Raw genomic sequence first — 13,798 nt, 5'->3', positions numbered from 1 at the left:
TGTTAGAAGCATTGGGTTTTAGGTATGATACCAGTCATTGTATGTGAGGAAAAATTGTTGTATTACTTCTACTAATTTCAGTACTAAGGCAGTGAAGCCATTTTGTTTGGCCAAAAGCCGGTCACCCTCTCTCATAGTATCAGCAGACCATTTCTGCCTGTTTGGAAGGTTTGATGTGCTGGTTTCTATTAAAAATTGTACTCAAATGAGTGTTGGAACACTTGGGAAGAAGAGTCTTGAGAGGTAAAATAAAAATATTCTGGAAAAATCTCATGGTCCTTCAGTTGCGTTGAGATCAACACGGCAGCCATCGTGAGTAATGAGGAGGAGGACAGGACTAGTGCGCACCTCTCTGGTGGTAGTTTTGGAAGCTGTCAGTTGTGCTGGGACTTCATGTGTTATGAAGAGAAGCAGATCGTCTATTGAAATCCTTATGTGTACATCATCTACTAAATGTAGAATATAAAATGTAAGTTCCTCACACCTGCCGTTTGAAGCTTTTTATGGTAGTGGGGTTTTTCTACAAGTCAGAGTTGCTGATCAGTCAACCAAACCCTGTGAGATGATTGGGCATCTGAAATGCTGGCCATGTCCAGAGAGGCGGGGCAAAGGGATTGCCTTAGTTTGGTTATTGAAAGTGAATCTTTATAAACTTTGCTTTTAGGCTTAAGAGATCATACTGTATTACTATTTTTTTTTCCTCCTGCCCACCTTGGGTTGGACAGAGTCTCTGTCCTTACCCTCAGTACAGCTTTAGAAAATCTTTCTCCTTCCCATTGAGTTTGGAGAGCAGTGGGTAATGTTTCCAAACAGTCTTTCAGGGATCTTTTCAGTGGCCCACAGCCAACGTGTTTGTCCCCTACTTTGAGTCTTAACTGTGGTTTCTCTCCAATCTCAATGGGAAAGGGCTTGAAGGCACCACCAGTGGTCTTTAATATTCATACTGATGCTATGCCTTTTAGATCCACACATTACAATAATCCACCTGGTAAGGTAGGTCTGACCATCTGAGAACAGACTGCCATAACCTTTCCTCAGCTGTTGAGGGTTACCCTCCAGCACCCTTGGGCCCCAGCGTGTTGGTTCTGACTTCTAGATCTCACTTTTCTCCAGTCTCTTCTTTTGGCCGCTGGTCTGAAAGAGCCTGCCCAAAAGGGTCTCCTCCACTCTAGTGGGCATTTGCTGAACTGAACTGACCCTACGCTGACTTCTGACTGTTTGGGAAAGCTGCTTAGTCTCAGTGGCATCTTCCCATGGAGGCATATACCTTCTCCTGAGGCTGCTGCAGACATGAAGTTGGGGCCGAGCAGAAGCAGCAACGCTGGCTTTCCCTGGGGAGGGGGGATTTGCTGTGCCCACCCCACCCCCCGGGACAAGGGAGGGTAGAGAGGATGCCATCACACCAACTTCAGGGGGTTGCTTTCATAAGATCTCTGGATAATCTAGGAATGCTGAAAACCAAGCAACATAGACCCCCACCCCTCCAGCCCTTCTGTGCCACACTAATTTTGTGATTTAGGTTGCTTTCATGTGACTCACTTTGTTCAGTGAAACCAGGGTGTTTGTTTGGATTTTTGTCTTTGCTAACTTATGTGTTCAAAGGTACATGTTTCTTATTTCAAATTTCTACTGATAGTGCCCTATGGGAAGATGCTGGAACACATTTTGCAAATGTGACTTTTTGTTTTTAGTTTTGCTTGAAGCCTGTGTCATAATGTCAATTGCTGCTGCCTTCTTTCCTTTTATGAGGTTCCCAATGTTTCTTCTAGGAAATTATTTATGCAAGTCAGGTGACTCTTAGACCACAAAACCATTTGACAATAAACAGAGTATCATTAGGTGCATATCTTATTGATATTTTGTGAAATGTTATGCCTGTGTTGCAAAAGTTGAATAGTTTTGTCTTTATATACTGCTGTCTTCAGTGTACAGCATGGTTTTACTTAATTGAATGTTACTGTTTAATATTTTCTTCTTATAGAAGAGACCATGCCCTTTTGTATGACATGTTTTAATAAATGTTACCTGTCAACTTTGTAAAAGTTTTGTTTTTCACTCTGGATATTTGACCACAAGTCTTTGTTTTCATTCTGGCCTTTGCCACCTGAGAGTAAAAGTTATATTGTGGCCTTTTGATAAGTAAATGCCAGCTAGCCTGCTCAGATGGGTAGCAAGTTGATCATTTGCCGTATCAGGCATTTATGACGATTATCTCGTTTAGCCCCCCACCCCGCTAGCCCCGTCAGGTGTTTGGGGTCCTGGTTACTCTCTCTGCTCCTCCAGATCCCCTCCCCACCCTGGGCTTCGCTTTGGAGGCTCACCCCTGTGGACCTGTCCTGGCTTCTGGTCAGGGTCTACAGGAGATACGCTGGGAGGAGCGTGGTGGGTGGAAGGAGAGAGAAGTCAGGGCATTCACTGCCCCCGGCTCCTTTCCGCCAGGCGTGGCTTGACAGCAGCCAGGCGGGCTCCCTCCGCCGCAGCTCCTGTCAGGCAACTTCAGCATCTGGTGACTACACCCTCCTCTTGGGCTCTCGAGCCGAGGCTCAGTCCTGACTCCCGGTTTTGCCGGCCCTCAGAGACTGAAGTGTCCCCGTAGGAGTTCCTTGAGCCTGCCCACACCCTTTGTAAATAGTCCCTTATGAAACGCCCCTCAGTCTCCCAGCTGAGTTATGCCTGTGTTCCGTGCCCACACCCCAGGTGATGCCTTAGGTGCACTCGCCTCAACATGTGAGCCAGCTGTGATTCACAGGAGGCGAGTCTGTTACCAAAGGTGGCACCGCAACTTCCCCGGCAGAGCTGAGATTCAGAAGCACGAATCTGCTGTGCTTGTGGCTACAGCCCTCGAAGATGGTTTCTTCCAGTCTCTGTAATGCCGCCATGCTCTTTAGTCAGGTCTCTGCTTCACCTCACTTTCCCCTCCCCGGCTGCCCCACCCCCACCCCCAAGAAAACCTGCAAGAAGCAGCAACAGTGCTCTTTAAAAGTGCCTCAGGCACTGAGGGCCACACATATTTCCTAACAACAGCTCATTACCAGAGACACTGCTTGTTTTAGACCAAACTTAACCATCTTCCCACACAAACCTTCTGTTACCACTGTTTGTTGTGAGGTTTCCCCCCCACCCTCCCCACTGCTGATTTTGAAGCCAACTACAGATTGCCTCAGCTAGCTTAGCCATTCTCTGTATGGGAAGAAGTCCAAAAGAACCATTTCTAGCCCCCTTTTTTTTTTTTTTTGAGGCGAGGCTCTCCATTCTGACCAGGGGCAAATGGTTCAGGCCCTGCAGCATGGTAACCCCACCGACCCCTACTCTTGCCCTTCCTGGGTACCCTGCCGACGCCCGTGGTTACCCCCCAGTCCAGCCCACCTAGAAAGTAGATTTTCCCACACGGCTCCCACAGGGGCAGAGACCTCTGTGGGGTGAAGAGGCAGGCACTGTCTTATCAGGGGAAAAGAAAAGGATGAAGTGGCTCATTTGTGTTTGGGAACAGAAGGGGGGTGGGATGTGAGGGGTGTTATCCAGATGGAGCGTATAACACCTGTGCAGTTTATTTAGATTTCCTCACAGTCAGTTCAGGGACTGCTTCCCACCAGAGCACTTCTTGAGAACAGTCTCCATGCCTGGGCGCCCCGGAGGGTGTACAGCTGTAGGATTTGCCCACTGTCAGTGGACCAGTTCGCAGGTCAGCAACAGGAAATGAGGTAAGCTTGTTGAACTCGATGTAACTAACAGTCATTTACTGTTTGGCAAGTGATCTTAAATTTGTTCTTAGCACAGAACATGAAAGATAAGAGCTCTATACCCTTCCATCTCTGTCTTGCGTTTTCTTTAAGAAAAAAATGAATGAATGGTAAATGAAGATAGGCACAAATGGTATTTTTTTTCCCCACTTAATGAGAAGCCAGAACAGGAGCAGAGGTGGAGAGAAAAGTCTCACGGTCTTTTTCTGAACTGGTTTGACTAGTTTGAATCAAAACCAAACCATTTGATTTTATAATCTGTCGCTTTCTTGTCCCACTGCAAGTAGCTGGATGCCATCACAGGAGAGGCACAGCTGTCCTTCAAGGGAGTATGTGGGCACTATAAAAATAAGCAATATTGTAGGTAAGTAGATGTTTTAAATAGTGGCTTTTAAAGTCTAGAAATTGTGAGTTCTATTTTTTCTGCCGCATATTCCAAAATAAGAAAACAGTACCAAAGCCATTAAATGTATTTATAACTTAATAAGATACTTGTTAATCCCCAGAGTATAATGGTCTGTCTAATGTAATAGCTAACTTTTATGGATAGAAGCAAAAGGCTGCCTCTAGAACTGCCCCTATCTTGTTAATTTGGGGTCAGCCACACTGCGATAAAATCTCGCTTGTTAGGGTTCTCGGAAGGGCTCCTGAGCTGCACAGTGCCCCACTCATGGTGGACAGACGCCAAATCTGTACCGGCTGCTGGAATTCCTGCAGGATCTGGCCAAGAAGAAATTGTAGGCTTTAAAATGACAGCAGTGACTTTGAACCAGACTGGAAAGGATTAATTTGTAACCTCACTTATAGAGTGTATCATAATGTGTGAGGTATCTTTTGTATACTCCCAATGTGAAGGTACAGAGAATCTTTCTTGGAAAGATTTTTTTTAATGTAGTTCTATATCTTTATTGGACTCTGAACACCCACTCAACCCACTGAACACCACACCTACTTTTATAGGTGTAAGAAGAATTGGGATTGCAGACTATAAATAACAGCCCTAGGAGAAGGTTCATCGCAGGCTTAACCATGTGCTAAGTGTCTAACTTGCATTAGCTCACTTATTCCTCATAAGAGTCTGGTGAGACAGAATTTTCTCCCAGGCCACCTTAGGTAGCAAGAAAGGATGACAGCTTCCTAGTCTGCAGGGGAGATTTTTTTTTTTCTTCCTCGGGGAAACCCCTTTCTGAGCCCTTACTCATGGGCTAGGAAGGATGTATGCTTCTGAGATTTGCAGTTACCCTCACCACCTGCAGGGCACTGAGCATGGCTGCTAATGCGGAGTGGCAAGGACCTAGGACAGATTAACCTTCCAGTGCCTTTAGGTGCTGGGTGACTCACTGAGTGTCCCTTGGGTTCACACACTTTGCTTTCTCTGGAGAAATAGAGACTCCATCCAGGGACAATTCCAGGCCTGGCATCAGCAGCTCCCTGCTTGAATGCCTTAGGTTCAGGAAATATGTGAAGAAATTAACCCCAGGAGTGGAGAGTCCAGTGGTTTTCAAATTGGTAGAAAAGTCACATCAGGGCCTACTCCAAGAAAAGGGCAGGGAAAAGGAGCATGACCCACCCACCACCACCCTCTTGCCATCAGAGCAGCTTTATTTTCACACAGTACAATCAACCAATTGCTTGTTCCTTGATAGAGTTTACATTTACGTGGGCCTACTGTGTTCTGCACCGTTCTAAGCACTTTTCTTGGACTGACCCTTCACCCTCACACCCACTGTGCAAGGCAGGTGCTCATGCCCTCACCGTCTAGCAGGAGGACACTGACAACAGAGCAGCTTCCAACCTAGCCAGCCCGAGTCCTGGGCTCCACTAAGCTACATGTGTTCTCTCGGGCTCAGCATGTCCAGAGTAAGCCCCGCCCTGCCTGCTGGTGCCCTGGATGTTAAATTTTGAATGTAAATCGTCTAGAGAGGGGTTCCAAAGGCCACGGGCTTATCTCGGCCCCCTGACCACTGCTCTAGTGTCTTATCTCCAGGAGACCGGGTCTTGGCACCAGCAGCACCTGCTTATCTCTGGGTCGGTGGGCCCCAAGCAGGCCCACCCTGTTCCCATCAGCCTCTGGGGCAAGGTACTCCCTCCCAGCAGCCCCCACTCCTCACTTGACTGTTCCAAGCCCTGCCCCCTCCCGAGCAGATCTAGTCCTGTCACCTCCCATGATCCCCCGCAGCGGATCTTAACCCCTTAGCTTGCCATCCAGGGTCCCGCTGTCACAGTAGCCAGCTGGTCTGGTCTTAACTGCCCATCTCCACTTGGGCCCTGGCTACTCTCCTCGGACTTTTCTCTGTCCTTCGACGGACGCTTTTCCCTGCCTTGAACACTCATCCTTCTCTTTTCTGTCCCCATTTCCTAACTTTCGTCCTCCTGGAACACTTTGTATCATTCCAGGCTCTGCAAAAATAACTCCTGTGATGCCTTCCCTGAGCGCCCCTGAAAATTACTCACACCAACTCTTAGTGATTCCATCTTCATTTTAATGGTAACTCTGCTGTAGCATTTGTCACTATCTTGGAATGTTACGTACACCATCCATTCTTCACACAAACCCATGTCCCCTGCTAGACAGTAAGCTCCTCAGAAACTGTACCTCAATTGTCTCTGAGTGACCGTTGCTGGCACAGTCCTGATCCACAGTCAGTAAATACTGTGAATTTTAAAATTTTTATAATAATTGCTGATCCACTGTTGAATCTTTATCCACCAGATACAGCCATGGACTTTTTGCTTTGTCAGAGACCTTTCTTAGGAAGTATGCATACCCAAAGATCTTACAAAGGTCCTCTTCCCCCTGAATGTCATCTAAGTGATGCTGAAATTGCCTATTAGCTAAGAATTTTAAGATAAGTATAGATCGTCTTTCCTAACCCAAGTGAAAGGTTTTGTATCTGAGCTGTAATATTTGATGCTGTCTATTTAAGTAAAGTCAGGCAGAAGGGGGCAATGGGATTTATCAAAAAAATGATTTCTGGTAGAGAAAAGTCAGTGTCTGGCTCACACCAGAATGTGAGTAGAGTAACTTAAAACAGTTGACAACTTGCTTTGGAAGCAGAATAAACTGAATTGCCAGACTCCTTATTAAATACACCAGCCCTGTAGTGAAGGAAAGTGATGAATATTTTTTGTTGTTAACTTCTGCTAAGAAACTTGTTCTAGAAGAGGGCGTATTTTCAGTGAGATTTTGTCACAGTCTAAAACAGATGGTTACATGTTATTTGGTGCTTCATCTAATACTAAAACTTGTGGCAATTGATTAAGGACCAAAAGTTGCTTTTCTACAACACTCAAAATGTGATTGTAGTGATCTGAGCTTCAAGTATTATTAATAATAGCAGTAGGATGTTGCAGTTGGGAAACACAGGATCTGGACTAGACAATCAGCCAGGTTATAAGCAATAAAGGCAGTTTGTTTTGTGTGTATCAACTCTGAGAGAGCATGGCATGAAGCTCTTCTGACCATCTGAAAGTAGAAAGGGCAGCAGTGAGCTTGTGACTCACACAAGAGTTCTATCTAAAAGGTGCTAAGCAGTTCTGCTAGAAACTGCTTCAGAAACATCTTGGGGCCAATTTCTCAATCTTTTCAAGTAGAAGGATTTTTTTTTTTTTTTAACATTTACTTTATTCTTTTTTTGGCTGTGCCATGTGACATGCAGGATCCTAGTTCCCCAACCAGGGATGGAACCTGCAATCGAAGCACAGAGTCCTAACCACTGGACCACCATGGAATTCCCAAGATCATTTTTTTAATATTAGAAAGATTTGCAGAGCCCCCTCCCACCATGACAATAGTTTATCAAGGAAAATTCAAAATTGCAAAACACTATTACAAATTCTATTGTATGTAAATGTATTTACATTTTTTCTTTGAAAAGTGTGTAATTAAAAAGTATTAATGCAAACGTGAGATATCTCGAAAGTAGCTTTATATCCTTCCAGGGTCTATTCTTTGGTTCATTCATTTGCTCATTTATTTACCAAGTATTTATCAACCACCAGCTCTGGCCCTAGGCTGAGCCTCCAGATGGTGATTCCTTGCCTTCAGTTCAGTTCAGTCACTCAGTCGTGTCTGACTCTTTGCGAACCCATGGACCGCAGCATGCCAGGCCTCCCTGTCCATCACCAACTCCCAGAGTTTACTCAAACTCATGTCCATTGGGTCGGTGATGCCATCCAACCATCTTATCCTCTGTCGTCCCCATCTCCTACCTTCATTCTTTCCCAGCATCAGGGTCTTTTCAAATGAGTCAGTTCTTTGCTTCAGGTTGCCAAAGTATTGGAGTTTCAGCTTCAGCATCAGTCCTTCCAATGAATATTCAGGACTGATTTCCCTGTCTTCAGAGGTTGTGAAAAACACTCTGGGAGATGAGGAAATAGACATTTCAGGATAGGTCCTTTGCTGTCTGTGTCATTGCTACTGCTGCTGCTAAGTTGCTTCAGTCGTGTCCGACTCTGTGCGACCCCATAGACGGCAGCCCATCAGGCTTCGCCATCCCTGGGATTCTCCAGGCAAGAATACTGGAGTGGATTGCCATTTCCTTCTCCAGTGCATGAAAGGGAAAAGTGAAAGTGAAGTCGCTCAGTCGTGTCCGACTCTTAGCAACCCCATGGACTGTAGCCTACCAGGCTCCTCCGTCCATGGGATTTTCCAGGCAAGAGTACTGGAGTGGGGTGCCATTGCCTTCTCGGATTGGTTAAATCTTAATGAATCCAGGCCTGTAAATAAGATTTAACCATCAACTTCAAGAGAATACTTCTCAAACAAGCCTAGCTGTGGATGTGGTTAAAGCCACTGACCTTAATTCATCTGTAAGACAAGACCCAAGTTACAGCCATTTCCTGTAATAGCTACCCTCAAAATCAGCTGCTTTTCTGGGTTTTCTGGGTTTTAACTCATCTCTCTCATCCTGAGGGTAAAGAGGGCAAATCTTTCTCATCAGTGATTCCTATTTCTGCCTCCCAGGATTTTCCCATTCCCCACTTTTGAACAGAATCCTTTTCTCCTAGTTTGTCTGCCACAGTTCAGCACACTGCATTTACAAGGATAACACGGACGCTATAGAATAAATCATATCACAGGTTCCCAAAGAGCACACTCTAGTGAGAAGAGTCATGCTTAAAAAAGTAAACCAACACTATGTGTTGTTCTGGATGCTGGGGATATAGCAATAAACAAAACAGAAAATTACTGCAGCCCTCCTGGAATTCACATTCTAGAGGCAGGTAAGACTAGGTACCTCTCCAACACTAATGAGAAGTACCACAAACTCCACACAGGAACAGGATACCGAGGGACATGCACGAAGCCTTCCTAGTGCCATCAGCATCTGAGCAGGACCTGAAAGGATGGGCGGAATTCTGGCATGCAGATCCATGAATAAGAGTGAAGAAGAGGCCAACCTACCCAGAGTGAAAATATAAAGAAAGGCAGAGGTGGGAAGTGAGAAAGGAGCTGTGGAAATACAGTAGGAAAGGCAGGTTTGGGGGCCAAGTTGTTATTACTATGGTGATGGATGTCAACCACCCAGCATTTACTGTATGCCAGGCTCTGCGCTACATTCTTTACGTGCGATATCTCTTTAGATCTTTACTACAACCCGGCTTCAAAGGTAAGAGGAAACCAAGGCTCAGAGAGGTTAAGTAAGAGGCAGAGCCAGAACTCTGAACTAGGTCATCTGACTCTGGAACCCAAGCTGGCATCAGTTACACCATATTGGTGCTCAAGGTCATGAAGGACCCCGGATCCCAGGCTGAGGAGTGTGGATCTGATTTCATGGGCAATGATCAGAGCTGTTAGGAAAATGAACCCAATGGAATTATATGACCCAGGACGTGGTATTTGCTGTATTCCCTACGTGGGTTGAGTGACAAATAATAGGTTTGCCAGTGTGGCCTCCTGGGTGTGGAGCCTGGTGCCTGGAGCCTGGTGGGAGGAGCCAACATGAGCCCAGGTAGGTCAGGTTCAAAGTCAGTGATAAAATGGGGCAGGCTGGACTCCTAGCAGCCTACTGGGGGGGCTGTTGTTAACCAAGGTAGGGCCATCTGAGATCAAGAATTGCAGAGGCTCCCTCTACACTTGCTTTTCTTCCATTGGATTTTTACTCCTGGCACTGAGCGTGCACCCTCCTGCCTTGCATGCCAGTGAAATTCCAATTGGCAATTCCTTTAATTTAATTCAAGAATTGCTCCACCAATATCCTCAAGAATGGGCAACACCTTCTTCCTTACATGAAGGTCACCAGGGGAAGGAGAGCTGGCAGGGAGTCTCAAGAACTCCATCCACACACGTACTCAATTAAGTTCAATTCTTTGAAGGGACTTCTCTGGCGGTCCAGTGGTTGGGACTCGGTGCTTTCATTGCCGTGGCCCTAGGTTCATTGGCTGGTCAGGGAACGAAGATCCCACAAGCCAAGCAGCACAGCAGCAAAAAAAAAAAAAAAGTTCCATTCGTTTAAGATTTGGAAGGTGACTGTCACCACCACTGTCCTTCTTGTCTCTCACCTAGATGACTGTGCCAGCCCGCACTCCCCACTCCACTTCCTACACACACCTGACAACCTCACTGTTCCCTCAGGTCACCACGCTGCTCTGAAGCCCCCTGGGGGTCCCCAATTCCTACCAAAGTTGGCGCATCCTCTCCAGACCATAGGCTTTGTCTCCCTTTCTGGTTTGTTTTCACTGTTTCTCCTACTGATTGTACTCTCAGGCCAAATCCCACATTCCCTTGAAATTGCTCTCAGCTTCCCTATGACCATGAGCGTTATTGAGATTCCCTCTGCCACCAGTGTCCATTATGTCTTCTCCTTTGGAGAGAATCCTGCCCCAAATAAAGCCCACTTCTGATGCCACCCCCTGGACTTCCTTGGTGGTCCAGTGGCTAAGATTCTGCGCTCCCGATGCAGGGGATCTGGGTGAGATCCCTGGTCAGGGAACTAGATCCCACGTGACACGACTAAGAGTTTGCATGCTGCAATGAAAGATCCCACAGGCTGCAACTAACTAAGATGAGGCACAAACAAACAAAAAATAAATATGATGCCACCTCCTCTAAGAAGCTTTCATTTTTCCCATCTCAGTGTCATCTGTTCTTCCTTAGAGCCTCCAAAAAACTTACGAGGTGTCACACCGTAGACATCATTTGTATGCACATTGCTAAGCTCTGTGAGGCCCAGAAGGTTGTAGAGACCTGCTTGTGTTTGTTCATTACATGTCTGTGTGACAGCAGAGGGCCTGGCACCCAACCAGTTCGTTCAGTTGAAGTCAGAGCCACCTCCTACAGTCTTTAGCAAGTCTTGAGTGTCAGTAGCAAGGTGAGAGACTGGAGAGACCAGAATATTCACTGAGGTAGATACTAAATACCAAATGAGAATGTATGAAACTGCCAATATTGGTTGAATTTCCTCTTGTAAATTCAGTCATCTTACAAGGCAGATTTTTTATTATACAATCAGCCACCCCAAGCCAGGAACTGTCTCAGAAATCACTGGCATTTGAAGGCTGGCTTGGCCACATTCAAGTTGCTCCCTTCTTGGGGCCTGTATTGTGCCAACTCACCAAGAGGACCCTGCTGACCTCCAGCACCCACGAGCAGCTATCACAGCTTAGGGCCCAGGACAAGAACTGAGCAGCCCAGGAACCATGGTCACACCTGCAGCTGAGCTGCTTCTGCTCCTTGGGGAGTCTCTCAACCCTCTTTACAAATGGAGGCTGATGATAATTCAGCTGTATTCTCTTTTTGAATTTAGGAAAATGACTAGCTTATCTTCCTTGTTGTATGAGTAACCTTATCAGAGTCACAAACTGCTCCTTTCAGAAGTCCAGACCCCAAAGAATCACCCTGCCTTGGACAAGATGAAAATCAACTTATTGTTCTACAGAATGCTTGGGAGGCAGCTTGTCCTGTGATCAGAGTGGCACTTGGGGGAAATTCTTCAAGATGGCAGGGCAGCCTCAGAATCTGTGGTTGGAAACCCCTCCCCACATAGGACCCTTATCTGCTCCAGGGAAAAGTGTTACATGTCTTAAAGATCTTTTCCAGACAACAGCTACACTTTCTAGCAGCTGCTGACCCCTGGCCTCCATCGGAAGTCATGATGACACAGAACTTATACAGAGAGTGACAGAGGGAGACAGCCTGGGTGAGGGGTTCTCCCCTGTTCACTAGGAAAGGAGAATTTCCTCTTGGTAGAGTTTAATGACCCCAGTGTTCACAAGAAAGCTGGGCAGGGTGTGCTAGGCTTTTCACCCCTCTGTGAGTTAGTTTAAACAAATTTACCCCAAGGCTTTGCATTATTATTGTGTGGTTCAGTCCTGGACCTCAGGATTTCCTGCTGGCCATGTGCACTTTCTTTTTTTTTTTTTGGTAACTAAAGTATGATCAAGCAGAAAAAAGAGCACAAATCATAAATGTACAACTCAGTGAATTTTCACAAAATGAATGTACCCATGTCATCAAAAAACATGAGGCTGAAAACTCCCCTCATTCCCTTTCCCGGTGGCCCAGTGGATCACTCTGAGCTCCCAATACAGGGGGTCTGGGTTCAATTCCAGGTCAGGGAGCTAGATCCCACAGGCTGCAACTAAAGATCGCATGCTGCAGCGAAGACTGAGGATCCCAGGTGCCACAGCTAAGACCCAGCACAGTCAAAATAAATACATAGATAAATAAATGTGTTTTTTTAAAAAAAAAAACAAAAAAAACCCTCCCTCATTCCTCTTCCCACTTCCTGACTAGTAGCACTGTGGATTAATTTTGCCTGTCTTTGAACTTTATATGAATGGGTCGTATATCAGTCACACTCTTGTGACTAGCTTCTTTGGCTCAATATTATGTTTCTGAGCTTTATCAACTTGTGTATGATTGTAGTTCCCCATATTCATTTTTTTATTCATCTGTTCTGTAAATGGGATGGTCTCTAAAACTGCAACTCAAACTCCATCAAAGTACGATACCCTCCAGCAGACCATTTCAGCTATGAGCTAGATTATCATACAGAATCCTCTCCTAGAAACAAGCAAATGATGGGTATATGGAGGGACTCCTGGGCCAACAGTATAGCTTGAATTTGATTGAGCAAAGAAAGGGCCATGCTTACATTTTTTTCCTCCAGTTGTGAGTTTCTGGGTCTCCTGATAGAGGGCTAAAGTCAGGCTGTCTTTGGAACATGCTTTAGAATTCAAGAGGGCCTTTCTGCTGAGAGGATTTAAGTAGGAGAGGGATCTAGAGGCTGAAGTTATCAGTAACCCTTAAAGAAGAAGCGCTCTGCACAATTCATTGAAAGGAATGGCTGTCTAATGGTTGGGTTTCTGGAACATGTCGTTGGTACAAGATTGTCGATGTATTGAAAGAAAAAGGTTGTTTTACGTGACTATGGATTCTCCCACTGGGAGAGGGAATTGCATCAGCTACACACTTTGGTTAGCACCTGGAGCTTGTTGTTTCTCACTTCCTAGAGGTAAGCTCTGCCTGTCTCTCCGGAGAAGGCAATGGCACCCTACTCCAGTACTCTTGCCTGGAGAATCCCAGGGACGGGAGAGCCTGGTGGGCTGCTGTCTATGGGGTCGCACAGAGTCGGACACGACTTAGCAGCTGCCTGTCTCTCAGCTCTGTGGACAGACAGGGTGAGCAGCACTTTGGAGAGGAGGCTGAAGTGAGGACCAAAGAGGGCTGGCATGGTAGGGGATGACCACTGGGCACTGTCAATCTGTGTCCCTCGTCCTGAACCATCTCATCCTCATGTGAGCCAGCTAGAGCCTGACCTCTTTTCATCCTTCCTTTGTTCCTGGTTTTAAAACATTTATTGGGCATGGTGCTAGGCACAGGGATCACAGTGGGAAACAAGACAGTGTCCTTGCTCTCAAGTCACAGGAAGTCCCTGACAACAGGAAATGCTGGTAACTTCTAAGAATTGTGTGAGAGCCAGACAAGGTCCTTGTCGTTAAGCTGCTTATGACTGACGGGCGAATCAGCAGATGCCCAGGGCTCAGCGTGATAGCTCCCAGGTAGCCAGACAAGGTAGAGAAGCCTCAGCGGGACAAGAAGACCTTTCCCTTTT

This window comes from Giraffa tippelskirchi, chromosome 4 (genome assembly GCF_054371585.1).
Source record: "Giraffa tippelskirchi isolate mGirTip1 chromosome 4, T2T-mGirTip1v1.2.pri, whole genome shotgun sequence".
NCBI classification, from domain to species: Eukaryota; Metazoa; Chordata; class Mammalia; order Artiodactyla; family Giraffidae; genus Giraffa; species Giraffa tippelskirchi.
Note: the sequence above shows the minus strand (reverse complement) of the source record.